The following is a 16,521-nucleotide window of genomic DNA, read 5'->3' on the forward strand; positions in this document are numbered from 1 at the left end:
GAAAGCCAATACATGACTTTCCTTGCTCTTTGATTCCAATCCTTGAATTCTTTTACATCTGCAGAGCAGTTGGATTAATCTTCAGTATCTTTAGTGCCTCCTCATGTTCACCTTCACAATGTAGTCCGAGTAACCTTTTCCCATAAGGAAATTGGTCAATCTAAATCTCCAAGCATGGAAGTTGTTCTTGTCAAGCTTCTCTACAACGATCTGGTTTATTCCATCATTTGACATCTTGTCTGCAACACAAATTTACCAAAAAACAGCACTCTTGTTTGACCTGCACTCAAACTACCGTATTCTCTGTAGCAGCGGTACTATATTGCACCCAAACTGTCACAAACAGTGACCTCAATTTGCATACATACACCTAATGGTAACTTTAAGACCTCTTTACAGCACACACAATGTCTACACAACCAATCGCCCTTCTTGTAGTTCAAAAAATAGAGTTCTGTAGAGAATCGAAACTTACCCGCAATGTCCGTGATGAATGCTTGTGAATTGAAAAACGGAGGTCCAGATGCGTCCTAAACGCATTTTTGGCTCAAAAAATGTCATCCAATGGACAATATAGTTGCCCTGTACCTTAGCTCCCACGAGTAAAGGTCCTCAATCAGAGTTCGTTTATCGGTGTCTCGAAGAGCTCCCGTCCCGAAAAGGGTGCAGTAGCCAACACAAAGGGTTTTTTATCATGTACCTTAGCTCCCACAAGTAAAGGTCCTCAATCGGAGTTCGTTTATCGGTGTCTCGAAGAGCTCCCGTCCCGAAAAGGGTGCAGTAGCCAACACAAAGGGTTTTTTATCATGAAATATAATTACCATAATTTTCTCACTTCTTAATTATTTAATTACACATAAACTTAAAAATTAGTTTTCCATTAAATGTGACAAAAACCATTCTTTTAGCCTAGGATATTCAACCCTAGAATATGATAGGAAGTCCTCTTTTCACGTTATACATAATAATGAATTATGCATCAATTTCTTAAAAATTCTGCCATAGCTCCGCTGCTATTACTGGTAATTTTTAATTTTTATGAAAAAAATAAGACATAGTAAAATAATGATGATAGTATAACTATCTTTTAGCATTAATATTTTTTACAAAGGGCTAAGGATCTATTTATAGGTGAGGGAGGCCTCTAACAAAGTCCAACTAGTTTTTAGAATTTTTCAGGTTCAGTTTTACAAAGGGCTAAGGATCTATTTATAGGTGAGGGAGGCCTCTAACAAAGTCCAACTAGTTTTTAGAATTTTTCAGGTTCAGTTTGGCTGAATTTGGACAAGATTTGGACCAGTTTGGCTCCCTTTTTTATTTGGTTTGATCCAGAAGAGAGGAGAGATAAAAATATCTTATTATTTTTGAGTTTAAAACTCCTCCACACATGTGAAATAGGTGCCTCCTTGAAGAGCCCCCTTCTCCATACCAAGGTGTCAAAAATGTATCATTATACCCAAAATATCTCTTTTTTTTTGTAATATTCATAGTTTTTTACTTATGTAAAAATTTACTCATTTTTTGTGTATTTTTCTTTTATAAATTGGATTTATCTCCTCCCCACACTTGGATTGATCCTCTTGGTCCATAGGAACCTTAATTGGATCATAATCCAAAAAATTCTGAAAATCTAGACCCTTAGGCTAAGGTCCTTTATACCTATTTTCAATTAATTCCAATTACACATTGGAAAGTTCTTTTTGAATTTTTGTTTCAGGGGAAACCATTTTAGACACTAGGAGGATTTTTATATCAAAAAATATCTCAATTTTGGATTACTTCTCTCTAGACATTTTCTCTCTCTAGGCCAAAACAGTGTAAAAGAGGATCTTTCTTTTATTTCAGAGAGGGGAATAATTATAAGATCAGAAGGGGAGGTTCTTACACCTGTACACCTCAAAAGCTAGAGGGAGGAATCTTACATCCTACCCCACTTAAAAAACGTGAGATGTCCTCATCTCGCAAACTAGAGGACAACTCTTTCCCTTAAGATATCCAACTAATTCTGGGGTTCCTTATAGTTTGGTTATCCCAACAGAATCTTGGGATAAAGATCCCTTATATAGAACTCATCATCAGATAACAATTCATTCAGATCATATCATTCATATCCTTAACACAATAATGGTCCATTAGACTGCAATTTCCATCTGAGCATTCCTCCATGGGAATTTCAAATATACAGGTTTTTAATTTGTCATCCCTTAACTTGATCCACTGGGTCAAGTGTTAACAGTAGCAACTTATTAGCACAATCCACTAATCTCATAGTGATTTGCTGAAGTCATTATCGTCATTCTAGTTACAAACATCATCACAGGGACTCGTCCCATTCATTCTCCTTTTATTTTGCACAGCTTATTGCTTTTCAACCAAAATTCAGGAATCATCATTTTTCAATCAGAATCCAAATCAACTCATCAGTTCTCAACCAGAATTTTAAAATCATATCAACCACATTCAAATTCATCATCTGGATAGCATTTTTTCTTATAATTTCAAGGTATTAGATTTACTCGTATATACTGCTAGTAAAGAGCTGCAGTTATACCCTCGGTATATACGGGTAGTCACGGTCCTTGGAATTATAAGGTAAATACCATCATGTCTAGGCCTCAAGCAAGTCAGGGATTCCATATAATTGCAGTACTTCCATTTGAAGACCCAATTACCTATTTATGAATCTTCATTCTCAATATCAATTTGTATGAATTTCATCACACAATTACAACCTTTTACTGCTACTTCCTAAATTTTTGACATTTTTGGTTTCTCGGTATTCCATTTTGATTTTTATAAAGTGAATATATTGCCGAGTACTATGAGGTAGGAACTATCGAAAAGGCCCCCCCTCCCCCTGCTGATGAGTGGACAGGTGGTACCAATGCCATAGGTACACCGATGAAGGAATGATTGGAAATGAGAATTCAACTGGATATTTTGGAGGATTATGATCAGTGCTACTATGGTTTCATTAAAAATTTGTTTTAAAGTCAGCTGAATCTATGAAAAAGGCAATTTCATATTGGGTGTGTAAGTGGTGTGACTAGCTTTAAGTTTGCTTGAATATCTGGCTAGGGGACCTGGGAACTCTTTTCCCTGGTACCCGGGACAAAACCTAACCAAATTCCTAATTGAATCCCATCACTACAGTGGTTGGGCGGTTGGCTAACCCATGGGTCTGGATGGGGTTAGGCTGGACTGATAAAAGAGCCATGGACTCATCCGTTGAGGACCAGCAAGGTAAATTCACATCCCATATTATTCATTCACATCCCGATTCATATGTCATCACATCTCATTCATTCACATCCTGATTCACATGACATCACATCTTATTCATTCACATCCCAATTCACATCACATCACATCTATTCACATCCATCACATTCATTTATATCACATCCAATCGTTCACATGTACGACTACCCACATCTATCCATACACATCCACATCCACATCCATTCTTTCATATACACATCCACATCCATTCTTTCACATACACATCCACATCTATTCTTTCACGTACACATCCACATCTATTCTTTCACGTACACATCCACATCCCTTCTTTCGCATACAGATCCACATCCCTTCTTTCGCATACAGATCCACATCCCTTCTTTCGCATACACATCCACATCCCTTCTTTCGCATACACATCCACATCCCTTCTTTCACATACACATCTACATCCACATCCACATCCATGTACTTCCCATCTCACCCTTTCACCACATATCCTCTCATCTCATCATTCTCATCCACATTCATTTACTTCACATCTCATCCCCATTCATTTTCATCACACCATATCCTCTCATCTCATTCTCATCTCATCATTCTCATCCACATTCATTTACTTCACATCTCATCCCCATTCATTTTCATCACACCACATCCTATCACATCCCATTCACATCTTATCGCATCTGATTTTCATCTTATCACATCCATTCACATCCTTTCGCATCCCATTTACATCTTATCACATCCATTCATATCCTATCGCATCCCATTTACATCTTATCACATCCATTCACATCCTATTCTCATTTTAGTAGTTTTTACTACTTTGATACCGATAATGGGACTTTTTTTCTACCAATTTCTTGGCCTAGATAAAGGTTCTTTTTCTCGACAACTATTTCCATATTCTTTCTCAATTTCTCAAATGCATTATATTCAATATTCCTCTTTTGGAATAGAAGAATTCATGGGATTTACAAAAATCAATTCTACCCATATTTTCACTTTTGATAAATAATCATAAATTGAATTATACTAAAAAATTTCTCTTTTTATCATTTAATTTCTTGGACCTCAATTATCATGGGAATTCCTCTTTTTGCATTTGATTATTTGCATTCCAATATAATGGGAATTGCTCTTTTATCATCAAATATTTCTCATAAAATAAATTCATAAAAAATAAAATATCCATTAATTCAATATGCTAGGAATTTCTCTTTTTCCATCTAAATGATTGAATTCCAAATGTCATAGGAATTTCTCTTTTACCATTTAAATATTTCTCATAGATAAAATTAATTTATCTAAAATTCATCTTTGAATTTAAATAAAAAATATCCAATAATTTCAATATGCTAGGAATTTCTCTTTTCCCATCTAAATGATTGAATTTCAATTGTCATAGGAATTCCTCTTTTATCATTAAATATAATTATCATAATTTTCTCACTTCTTAATTATTTAATTACACATAAACTTAAAAACTAATGTGACAAAAACCATTCTTTTAACCTTGGATATTCAATCCTAGAATATGATACGAAGTCCTCTTTTCTTGTTATGCATAAGAACGAGTAATGCATCAATTTCTTAAAAATTTTACCATAGCTCCGCTGCTATTTTACTGGCAATTTTTAATTTTTATGAAAAGAATAAGACATAGTAAAATAATTATGATAGTATAACTATCTTTTAGCATTAAATCCAATTTATGGATTTAACCATAATATTACCATATTTTTCAAGCATATAAGTATAAAAATCATTTTCTTAAACCTCTAGCTTCACAAGCCTAGAGTTTAATTTGTGAATAGAGAATTTCTCCATGAGAAGCATTAATTGAATATAGAATAGGTCATAGGAATGGCCATTCTTTGGGGGAGAGAGAGAGATATGCTTAAAAAAAACATTTTGATTTAAGCATAAATGAAAACTTCATGTGTTTAATCACTAAAATCTATTAGAGAGCTTCAACTGCATTAAAGAGCCATTCAATTGAATACTTCTCAAGCTTGAGAGGGGTTGAGAAGTGAGAAACATTTAGAGATTAAGAAAAAGACCATAAATCACACTTTACCTCTTATTTTGCTTGATTCTATAATCTAAAAATGAGAGGCCCCCAACCAATCAATTGGTTTAGTATGTTGATGAAGACTCGAAAGAAGGTTGAAGAGAGAGAGAGAAACTCCATTATCTCCAAATTGTAGAGGATTTTTAGAGGATAATAGAAAATATCATTATTTCAGTATAATACTAGCATGGTATAGTTCACATATTTTTTTACAAAGAGCTAAGGATCTATTTATAGGTGAGGGAGGTCTCTAACCAAGTCCAACTAGTTTCTAAAATTTTCTAAGTTCAGTTTGGCTGAATTTGGACAAGATTTGGATCAGTTTGGCTCCCTTTTTGATTTGGTTTGATCCAGGAGAGAGGAGAGATAAAAATATCTTATTATTTTTTAGTTTAAAACTCCACACATGTGAAATAGGCACCTCCTTGAAGAGCCCCCTTCTCCTTACCAAGGTGTCAAAAATGTATCATTATACCCAAAATATCTCTTTTTTTTTAGTAATATTCATAGTTTTTTTTACTAATAAGCCTTGTACTCAATCAACTCTTCATCTTATGTGGGCATTTACTCATTTTTGGGTTTTTTTTATAAATTGGATTTATCTCCTCCTCACACTTGGATTGATCCTATTGGCCTATAGGAACCTTAATTGAACCTTTTCAGGGGAAACCATTTTAGACACTACGAGGATTTTTATATCTAAAAATATCTCAATTTTGGCTTACCTCCCTCTAGACATTTTCTCTCTCCAGGCCAAAACAGGGTGGTAAAATAGGAATTTTCTTTTATTTTAGAGAGAGGGATAATTATAAGATCAGAAGGAGAGGTTCTTACACGTGTACACCTCAAAAGCTAGAGGGAGGAATCTTACAAGGCTACTTTGGCCTTTATGCTACTTTGGCTATGAATTTCAGCGAGCGCATCATATGGCCTCAGAGGCTGATTACATCACACTTTTTGTAGAGATAAGAGGGGTGAAAAGTACAATGGTTCTTTCTCTAGAAGAGCATGTCTTCAACTAGGATAACTTTGGACTTGATGTAGTTTGTCTACTTCTTTTTTTGATAGCAATCTTCATCTAGGTGACCAATTTTTCTACAATAGGCACAAACAAGCTTTGGTTTATCTTTATTGCGACATTCATTCTTGGTATGACCAAGTTTTTCATAGTGATAGCATCTTGGAAAGTCTTTTTTATCCACACCTTCTCTTTCTTTTTGTTGTTGTTGTCTCTTTTCCTTGACTTCTTGTTTGCGAAACTTCCGGTGACTCTTGCAAAACTTACGTTTCGGTTTGTCACTAGGAATACTCAGTAAGACCTCTCTGCCCTTTAACAACAATCTTATCTTCTCTAACTCTGATTCAGGGACTATGGCATCATCATCAGAATCCTTCCCATCAAAGGATTCTAGGCATCTATCCTCATCTCCTTCGTCAGCTGAGCTGTACTCAAGAGGGGATACTTCCTCTACAGATACCATATCTCCTAGCCATAATGATTTGTTTGCTTCATACCTAGGAGCTTCTTGAGGTTCCTTTGCACAAATCGATATTAGCATTCTTACAGGAATAATGTCATACCCATCTGGATCACAGAACTGTGTTTGCCTTGGCAATGCACAAGTGTCTATGGTAGCTAAAACATGGTTCCATTCTAAGGGATCTATCAAGTTCTCAGGAAAAGGTATAGGGATATACGCCTCATCCGTCACACTTCTGTCTATGGTAACATTTCCAGGTTGCAAGTCTCGACAAGATGCTCCACAGATCCATAGATCAGCTCTTCCTTCAGACATAGTTACTCCCGATACTTCTGAAGAAGCGGAATCAAACTCATCCACACGAGAGTGCGTCACATCTCAATAAGCATGGTTTTTCAGATTCACCCTCGTGGTTACATTCTCATGTCGGAGGTACAAGTAATTGTAACCCCAGTCTTGAATCATTTTGAATTGGCGCATGAATGGCCTTCCTAGGATCACTTCATAATTTGTGTTCTTGCCAAAGTCTACGATAGCAAAGGTATGTCCGTACTCAATGCCACATGACTTGACTATAACGTTTTCAAGCAATCCTATGGGACTCTAGACTTTCGTCTACCAATTGCAAACTCATCCTTGTACTTCTAATTGCCGGTTTTTCCCACATTTTCCATACAGTTTTTGTTGCTATACTCACCCCTGCTCCGCTATCTAGAATAGCTATAGATTCAATCTTGTTGATCTCCACAGGAAGCGTAGTATTTCCTTCGTCGTCTTCACAATGCTTACCAACTTTGTTCATAGGAACCGGAATTGTTTGCTTAAGCATTAGCTCAGAAGCCTTTGCCTTCAACAACTCCTTAACCTGGATGTTCTGGTTCCACAATCCTTGCTCAGTTAATTGTGTAGCCACTTCTCCCCACAATCTTGGCCTAAGCTTTAAGAACTCTGCGAGTGGAATGGTACACGTAACTGGTGCCGACATTAAAGCTTGCAAACTCCCTATGTCTCGTTCCTGATGAGGTTCTCATGTCATTGATGGTACTCGCATGATTTGGCTATGTGCATCGTACAGTCCTAAATATGAGGACAGTGTCTTGCATGTGAGCTTGTTGCTCCGAGCTGAGACAACAGTCTGAGCATCCTCTGGTAGAGATAAAGCATCTAATTCTTGAACCCTTTGATTCGAGAATTCTACTATAGAAAACGGTGGTGACTTGTCAGAAGATGCTAGATCCTCAACTTGTTTTTGCACTGCTTCCCACATCTCCCTTGCTACTGCTTCCTCTATTTCAGGAATTTCATCTCCAAAATCCGCGGTAGTCAATGGTTTTGACTCGTCTGCATTGGTGTGAGGTAAATCATCTCCTTCAGGCATTTCTGGGAAATGTAGAGATACAACTTCACTTCCTTTTTCCATGCTTGGCATGGCTTTTGGTATCGTCTCTCAGTTAGGCTTCAGAGAAGTAGGTCCTCTTGCGTACATAGCTGGTGGGCCGTCTATTAGAGTCTGAGTATCCCTAATCAACTGCTTATGGATAGCCAAGTTGATTGTCTCTTCACGAGGGTTGGGATATTCTTGCAGCTTCTTAGGCAGCTCGGTCAGAGCTGTGATACGCTTGAAGCGCTGCATCTAAAGGCTCGTACACCTTGTCCACAAGTTGATTGTCTCTTCATGAGGGTTGGGATATTCTTGCAGCTTCTTAGGCAGCTCGGTCAGAGCTGTGATATGCTTGAAGCGCTGCATCTAAAGGCTCGTACACCTTGTCCACAAGGACTGATCCTCCTGAGCTTTCCTCAGACTCAAATGCTTTTCCCTTTTGCTCATTTTGAGTTTTCTCTCCTATTTGTTTTGTTTTCAACATTCCTTCTAGCTCTTTTGGGATAGAATTTTCTCCATCAGAGCTCTTCTGCTCCTTCGACTTCTTACTCCTCTTGTTGTGTGGTTTACGTCGAGTTGATTTCTTTCTCTCTTTTCCATCTTTGGATAGAACCTTAATCTCCGAGGGTTTCTCAACAACCTCTTTGACATTCTTTTGCGCTTGGGCTCTAGTCACTACTCAAGCGACACTAGTTCGTTCTCCTCCTCAGATGTCGTGGGTGATGGAATCACTTCGACATAGTTGAGGGGCGCTTTAGCTTTTTGTGCTGCCGGATCTGCAGGCTTCAACAAGCAATCCTTTGGTAGATGGTCAATGCTACACCCTTGGCAAAACCTCTCTATAGGTGGAAACATAGATGTTGTGCCTATGTTAGCTAAGAGGGGTCGTTTCTTGTTTGGACATTCTCTCGCCCAATGTGGTCCACCATATTCGTAGCATGGTCCTGTTTGTTACGTGGGGTATAGTCTCTTTGTAGGATATGGTCCTCCTTGAGTCTTGGTTGGCTGAGATCCTATAAGCATCAAAGAGCTTGGGTCTCCATTAAAGTCATGAACTAGGCTTGGTCCGATTGGGTTCTCGAAGTAGGGTTCGACAGAAGTACACCCAAAACATCCACTTGTTCAGGATTTTTGGTGACCTCGTAGCGTACTCCATTTCTGCCCATGTACATATCGTCTTGGTAGTTTACCCATGGTGCTGGTTCAAACGCAGAATGAATGTCTGCAATTTTAACAACAAACTGGCTCATTGTAGATCTCACCGCCATGCGTGTTTGTATACAAGAAATGGAGTCTCATGTTGTCAATCAACTCCCCATCTGGGATTTCAAATGGATTAGCAGAATCTGCCATACCAATGGGTATGGATGGTCCATTCATGCCAAATGACTCGTTTACGTCCATTGAAATATCACTCTCGGTTCTTGAGAGGCTCGCTGTTTGAGACTCCGAAGATGTCTCGAGAATGCTCTCCAAGTTGCCAACAACCGATTAAGTGCCGCTCCCTTGAGTGGTTACCCTAGATGGTGCACTAGTGTTACGCCCCCCTAGTATTGTTCCCGAGCGTAGATGCATACGCTATTTTTAGCACGTTGCAGTGTCCAATTTTGAATTATATATATATATATATATATTTTATTTTTTATTTTTTTATAAACCCTACCTAACCACTAAATACAACTAACATGAATATGTGTGTAAATACATATTTTATTTTTTTATTTTTTATTTTTTATTTTTATTTTATTTATTTTTACTAATTACACAAAAATATGAATTATGCTAAAAATACTAATTATGCAAATTACACTAATTATGCAAAAAATTACAAAAATTTTAAAAAATATAGAATATGCAGAAAATGTGGACTCCTAAGAAAACACATAATTTACAGATTTTTTTAAATTTTTTTAAATTTTTTAATTATTTTTATTTTTAATTATTTTAAAAATGAAAAAAACATGAAAATTGGTATGCAAAAATTATAGATTTTGAAAAATTAAAAAAAATAAAAATAAAAAAATAAAAAAAATATTAACCTTATCGCCTGCGAATCTGCTTGCAGACAGCAGCCGACACCTTCGCTCTTTCTTCTACGGCCTTATCGCCTCCGTTCTTTCTTCTGCGGCCTTATCCAGGGCCTCTCCTCCTCTGCTGCCACCTTACCTTCGCCTTCTCCTCCTTCGCCTCCTCTGCTCTGCGGGCCGCCTGCCGCGCGCCAGCAGCAGCACAGCTGGCCACCACCTCACCTTCGCCTTCTCCTCCTTCGCTGACGCCTTCGCCTCCACAGCTACTGGCTTCGCTTCGCCTCCTCACCTTCTGACGCCACACGTGCCTCCACAGCTGCCGTCGTCTCCTCCAGCAGCTGCTGGCCCTTCTCCTCCTGGCCCTTCGCCTCCTCTGCAGAGCCGCCTTCGGCCACCACCTCACCTTCGCCTTCTCCTCCTTCGCTGACGCCTTCGCTGCCAGCAGCAGCTGGCCACCACCTCACCCGCCTGGCTTGATGGAGGTACCCCACCCACCTGGCTTGATGGGAGCCTTCCCGCAGACTTTGGCTTTAGACCTTCTTGGATTGGGCTCTGAGCCCGAGTTGCTCAAGTGGTTTGTGCAATCAGAGATAGTGCATTAGGACCTCAATGGAAGGCTTCTTGGGCCCTTTTATTTGGCAGTTTAAGGAGTCAAACCTTTTCTCTTAAGAAGAAACGTTTTCTAATTAGAAGCTTCAAAACAGCTACTTTATTCGAATTTGAATTTTGGGGGGAAAATGGAATTTAAAATCTAGCGGACAAAACCATATCATGTAACATATCTATGGAAAGCTCTTGATGCGTAGATCACGGATCTATAATCTCCGCTCAAATCGGAGCTTGTATGTAGAAATTATGGAGGTCCGAAAATTGTAAAATTGCCTCCCCCCCTTTTTGGGGGAAAAAGTGCACCCTTTGACCACTCTTACACCTCTCTTACAAACCCAACATTTCAGTCCACATGGCAACCCCCCATTTGGCTATTCCTTAATCACCTTGATTAGGCTTGGGCAAATTAAAGGGCCCAAGAAGACCCCATTCACTTCCTAATGGGCTATGCTTGGTGCTGGCGAGACACCCGTGCAGATGATAGCGACATTCTCGAGGCGTTTACTGAGCTAAAAGTGAAGGAGATTGTCCTACTCCTAGTATTGTTTAGATTGTAATGGCTGCCAAGGTTCCTCAACCAACCATAGGTCGTCTCCCCGGCAGCGACGCCAATGGAAAGACGGTCGTCTCCCTACGTATGCAATATGGGCAAGTCGACTACGCTCCTAGCTCACCAATGGAATGATAAACACTCCTTTCATCACTAGGGGATTCAACCCGGTTAGGTGCATGGAAGCTTATCCCTTTCGAGAGAGAATACTATGAACACCACTACCTTGACATAGACTTTACACACACAAGCTCAATCTTGCCATAGCTCATTCACTCATCATCCCACTCATTCATGCATTCAATACAAGAAGAAAGCTAAGCTAATGCACACACAAGCTCACTCATAAGCACACAAGCTCAAAGCACACTTCATTCTCAAGCACTTACTTCCCTAGCATGCACACAAACCTTGAAGCTTAATGGAACTTGAAATAAACATGCATTCTCATTCACTACTCAAGCAATGCCTTGCCCATGGATAAGCTACAAGCTATGGAGAAGCTTGAGCTTGAATCCACTACCACACAAAGCCTAATAGAGAATCCACAAGCATCAACAAAGAAGCATGCACACTAGAGAATAGAGATGAGAAGAGAGAAAAACATCATCTCATTGCATTGAATTAGAAGAGCATTGCTCATACAATAGTGTAGATGGGGAGAGAGAAGAGCTTGCACCTCTATGAACAAGAGGGAGAGCTAGTCTCAAGAGAGCTCAAGCATGAGTTCAGCCCAAAGTGTGTGTGAGCTCTCAAATGAGCCACTATTTACACTAAAACTCCTAAAACTCCCAAAACTTCCCATGTGGGGTTATTCTCAAACCCACTCCCACACTTACCTACAACTTGGAACTCTTGTCCTCACCTACAACTTGGAACTCTCTACAAGAGCCCTAAATAAGAATGTCAAGTCTCTTGTTTTCCTGCTTCCATCTTTGTGTTGCATCCTTGCATTGATCACCACTCGTCACGCAACACCTATTCTCTGTAGGTGCGGGTTCATGGTGGAGCCTCTTGGTTGGTGGGGAAATAGGAGAGGTGGATGGAGGGTATAACGAAGAAACAATGACATTCGGTCCGCTCAACTTGATTGCACGTGGCAGCTCTTTCCATCCCACCGCATAATAGAGATTCTTGGTGAGTAATGTTGTTACCGCCAACTTGCCTTGGGGGTTGGAGCATACAGCATGGAGCTCCTGGAAGAGATAGTCAGACCAATTGACATGTTGTCCCTGGTGCACATGAGCTAAGGTGGTTAAGCTGCACGCAGAGCTCATGCTAGCATCGCTAGGTCTTCCTGGGCAATGTTGCCCCACTCAACTCCATCTTTGTTAGCATTGCCCTTGTACAAGCCGCAGATGAGCTTAAAGGTGTTGGTGAGGTGTACATATGGTTGCTCCATATGTGGGAGTTCAAGAGCCTCTTGCACAAGCCCTACGCTGAGATGGACTGGATGCTATCAGCCCTTGATGTCTAACATAACACTGGTGTGCTGATTTGCATCATAAGTTTTGGTGAAGAATAAAGCATTATAGAAATCTAGCCCCCAAGGCTCCAGGGTGGGAAATCGACCCAATCCAAGCTGCTCTAATTTCTACACCATTGCTGGGTGAGCTGCAACAGTTCCATAGCATGGACCGATGTAGTAAAGGAGCTTGTGCTCAACTTTACGGTGATTCTTCATCAGAGAATGGACAATGTGTCCATTGACTTGCTTCATCAGCGCTTTGCCCAGGTGGGAGAGCTGGGTGGGGTGCTTCGCGTACTCCTCAAAACGGCCCGCTGCTGCTGGTAGGTGTCTTCCTCCTCAAGGAAGTGTGGTGGAGCACCTCCAAGGAGGAGTCGGAAGCTTCTGACATCTTGAATGCTAGATGTGAGGGTAAGAGCTTGGGGAAAAAATTGGCAATAGTTTGGCTAGGCTGAGAGTGAAAAGTGAGGAAATGGACGGAGGGGCCCCATATTTATAACCCTTTGAAGAAGACACGGTCGTGGCAAGTTTAGGGAATGGGCATGCGACTGTAAGCATAAGGGCGTGTGAAGTCAGACTGCAGAAGCGAACGGCCCACGGGCTCGCAGAATTGGTTGGAACAGCCAAGGGATTTTGAATAGAGAGTCGGCACGGTCGTGGTGGCAGTGTGCGAGAATGACGGTTTCCAAATTGGGAATGTCCGTGTGGTGGCAAGCCAGACTTTGAGAAGGGAACGGCCGTGCGAAACGTGGAATGGCTAGGCTTTGACGAAGGAACAACCATGCTAGTTAGGATCTGAGAAAGGAATGGCGAGGGGTTTTTGAGGAAGGAACGAACATGGCACCTAGGATCTGAGAAAGGAACAACTGTGGGATTTTTTTGGGTGTGCCAGGTTTTGTACATAGAGGCTATGCCGCCAGCACCCCATTGTGGGTTTTGTACTAACCACATGCCCAGTTCGTCAAAGAAAGGAGTCTATGTCAATTAGGTAATGGCAAAGTAGGGGGTGGCACTTCCAGAAGAGATTCCGATGAGGGTGGCAAGGAAGTAGCTGGGGCTGAGGGAGTTGAAGGGAGTTTTGCGGTCTTGTCGAGCCTCTGAATGATGGGCAGAGGAATTACTAACGTTGAAGGTATATCTGTAAGGAAGCTTGTCAGCGGTAGCTCGGGGGTGACTGTGTCACATAAGACTTTCTACTTCCCTTTTTCTTGAGTAATCTTGATGCAAATGTTGCCTTGGCTACCCAAGGGTAGGTGACTGTGGTGTGACACGAGGTAGGAGCTTAGGTTGGAGAGGTTCGGGGATCCTTATGGCCCATCCATCCCCTGCCGACGCATAGTTCCTGCTGCTGCAAGCATCACATAAAACTTCCCTTCCAAGGGATTATTTCCAATGTGGAACAAAAGTGTGAATGTGCCACTGCAATGAATATGTTGTGAGGCAACTGTGGTGACAACGGAAGGTGTTTCTTTCAATGTGGGTTCCCCAAAGGGAACACCATGTTTCAATGGATAGTAAATTGTAACTAGCTCCTGTATCAATAAGAGCTAATTTTTGGACAAAGCTAGTTGGTGTGGTCATTCCTAACCATAACCGAGCTGGCTTCACCTCCCAGTCTTCCTCTTCTAAGTCAACTACTTGGGCCATGTTGACCATGATATGCTTTTGTCTTAGCTTGGCTTGCCTTACTTTGTCCTCTTCTTGCACACTTTTTTTTCATATCCTCATGGTCTTTTTAGTTGTTATTTTATCATGGATGGCTTTTAAGGTGGCCTCGATGAGAGGGCCATAATAGTGTTTAAGTTTGCTACCATTGAAGTGACCAGCCATCTTAACACCATCAAGTGTTTCAATGCACATAGCGCCTTGTGGTGTGATCTCAGAGACTAGGAAAGGTCCTAAGCCCTTGAGCTTGAGCTTTTTATTGTGCGTTTTGGTGGTCTATAAAGAAGACAAACTTGGTTGCTAAAAGAAAATGGCGGAAGTTCTTAACCATGTAAACCATCACCTAATCCTTCTCTCTCACTTGTGGTGTAATTTCTCTCAGCTTCATTGAGTTGGCGGCGGCTGGAAAAACTAATGGGGAAGTCCATCTTGTGTTCTCCTGGTTGGGCCAGCATGCATCCTATGGCAAATGATGAGGCGTCAATATGGACATGAAAGATGAGATCCCAGTTAGGGGATCTAAGGATTGGAGCACTAGTGCCAAGGTTTTTTTGAGTGTGGCATAGGCCCTTTGGCATTCTTCTATCCACTCAAAAACTATAAGGAGTCCGTAAAGGGGTCTAGCAATATCAACGTACATAAAAATGAATCGTCGCCAACATGTTCCATGAAGCGCTGGACACCCTTGAAGTTGTTAGGATGGGGCAGCTTTGAAAAGATGTAGGGGGGAAGAGAGCTTGAGCTCTTGCAAGCACACACACACTCACAAAACCCTAATAGAGAACACACAAGGTGAGAGGCTGAAAATCTTCTTCTTCTTCACTCAACACTCAACACACCATATACAAGATAAGAGTACACACAATATGAAAGGTACTCAACCAATACATACACGGGTTCTCTATAGTGTGAACCCAACTAAATGAGCTGGCGCTATAACTATGCCAGTCTCTAGAATGGCTATCACATAGCCTGTCATCCCACTGGCCGCATATCACCCATGATCTCACCAACCATGCCAATGGTGTAAGTGTGGGGCCTATCCCCCAGGCGGGTCATCAGTGTCCACCGCCTCACTAGATGAGCTCGATATCTCAACACTCCCCCTCGAGCTCAACTCCATCTCATGTACACCAAGCGAAGCCCTGAATCTACGGAGCTTCTCTGTACCTAATGCTTTGGTGAAGATGTCAGCTACCTGATCCTCTATGTTGACATAAACAAGGTCAAGATCTCCTGCCAAGACCTTCTCTCTGACGAAGTGGTAGTGGACCTCTATATGCTTCGTATGAGCATGAAAGACGGGGTTCCTGGCCAACTGTATACTGCTAATGTTGTCACAGAAAATGACAACTTGTCTATCCACACTGATAGACCCAAATCTGCAAGTAGCTTTCTCAACCAAGCTACCTCACATGCTGCCATAGCAGCTCCTCTGTACTACTCAGCCTCTGTACTGGATAGAGCAAGCGTAGGCTGCTTCTTGTTGCTCCAAGTCACAGCAGCACTCCCCAAAGAAAACATGAATCCACTAGTAGATCAGCTATCTGAGATACTACCAGCCGAATCAGCATCTGTGTACCCATGTACACATATCTCTGTCCCAGTCTCATAGAATAGTCCACAATGCAAAGTAGACCTTACATACCTCAGTATGCATCACTGCATCCAAATGCGATTTCCATGGAACCTGCATAAATTGACTCACCAATCCAACAGCATAGCTCAAATCTGGTCTGGTGATCGTCATGTAGATCAAACTTCCTACTGCTATGCACCTATACATAGTAGGATCCTCCAAGATCTCTCCTGAATCTGCACTCAACTTGCCATTCTGATCCAATGGCACGAAAATAGGCTTACAGCCTATCATACCATACTTGGACAACATGTCCAAGCCATATTGTCTATGTAGTAATCCAATACCTTGTGGTGACCTAATCACCTCAATGCCCAAGAAATATCTGAGCTCCCCCAGATCCTTCATCTCAAACTTCTGTCTAAGCAAGATCTTTAC

Source organism: Cibotium barometz, chromosome 27, assembly GCF_041138505.1.
Source record: "Cibotium barometz isolate CiBa-2024 chromosome 27, ASM4113850v1, whole genome shotgun sequence".
NCBI classification, from domain to species: domain Eukaryota; kingdom Viridiplantae; phylum Streptophyta; class Polypodiopsida; order Cyatheales; family Cibotiaceae; genus Cibotium; species Cibotium barometz.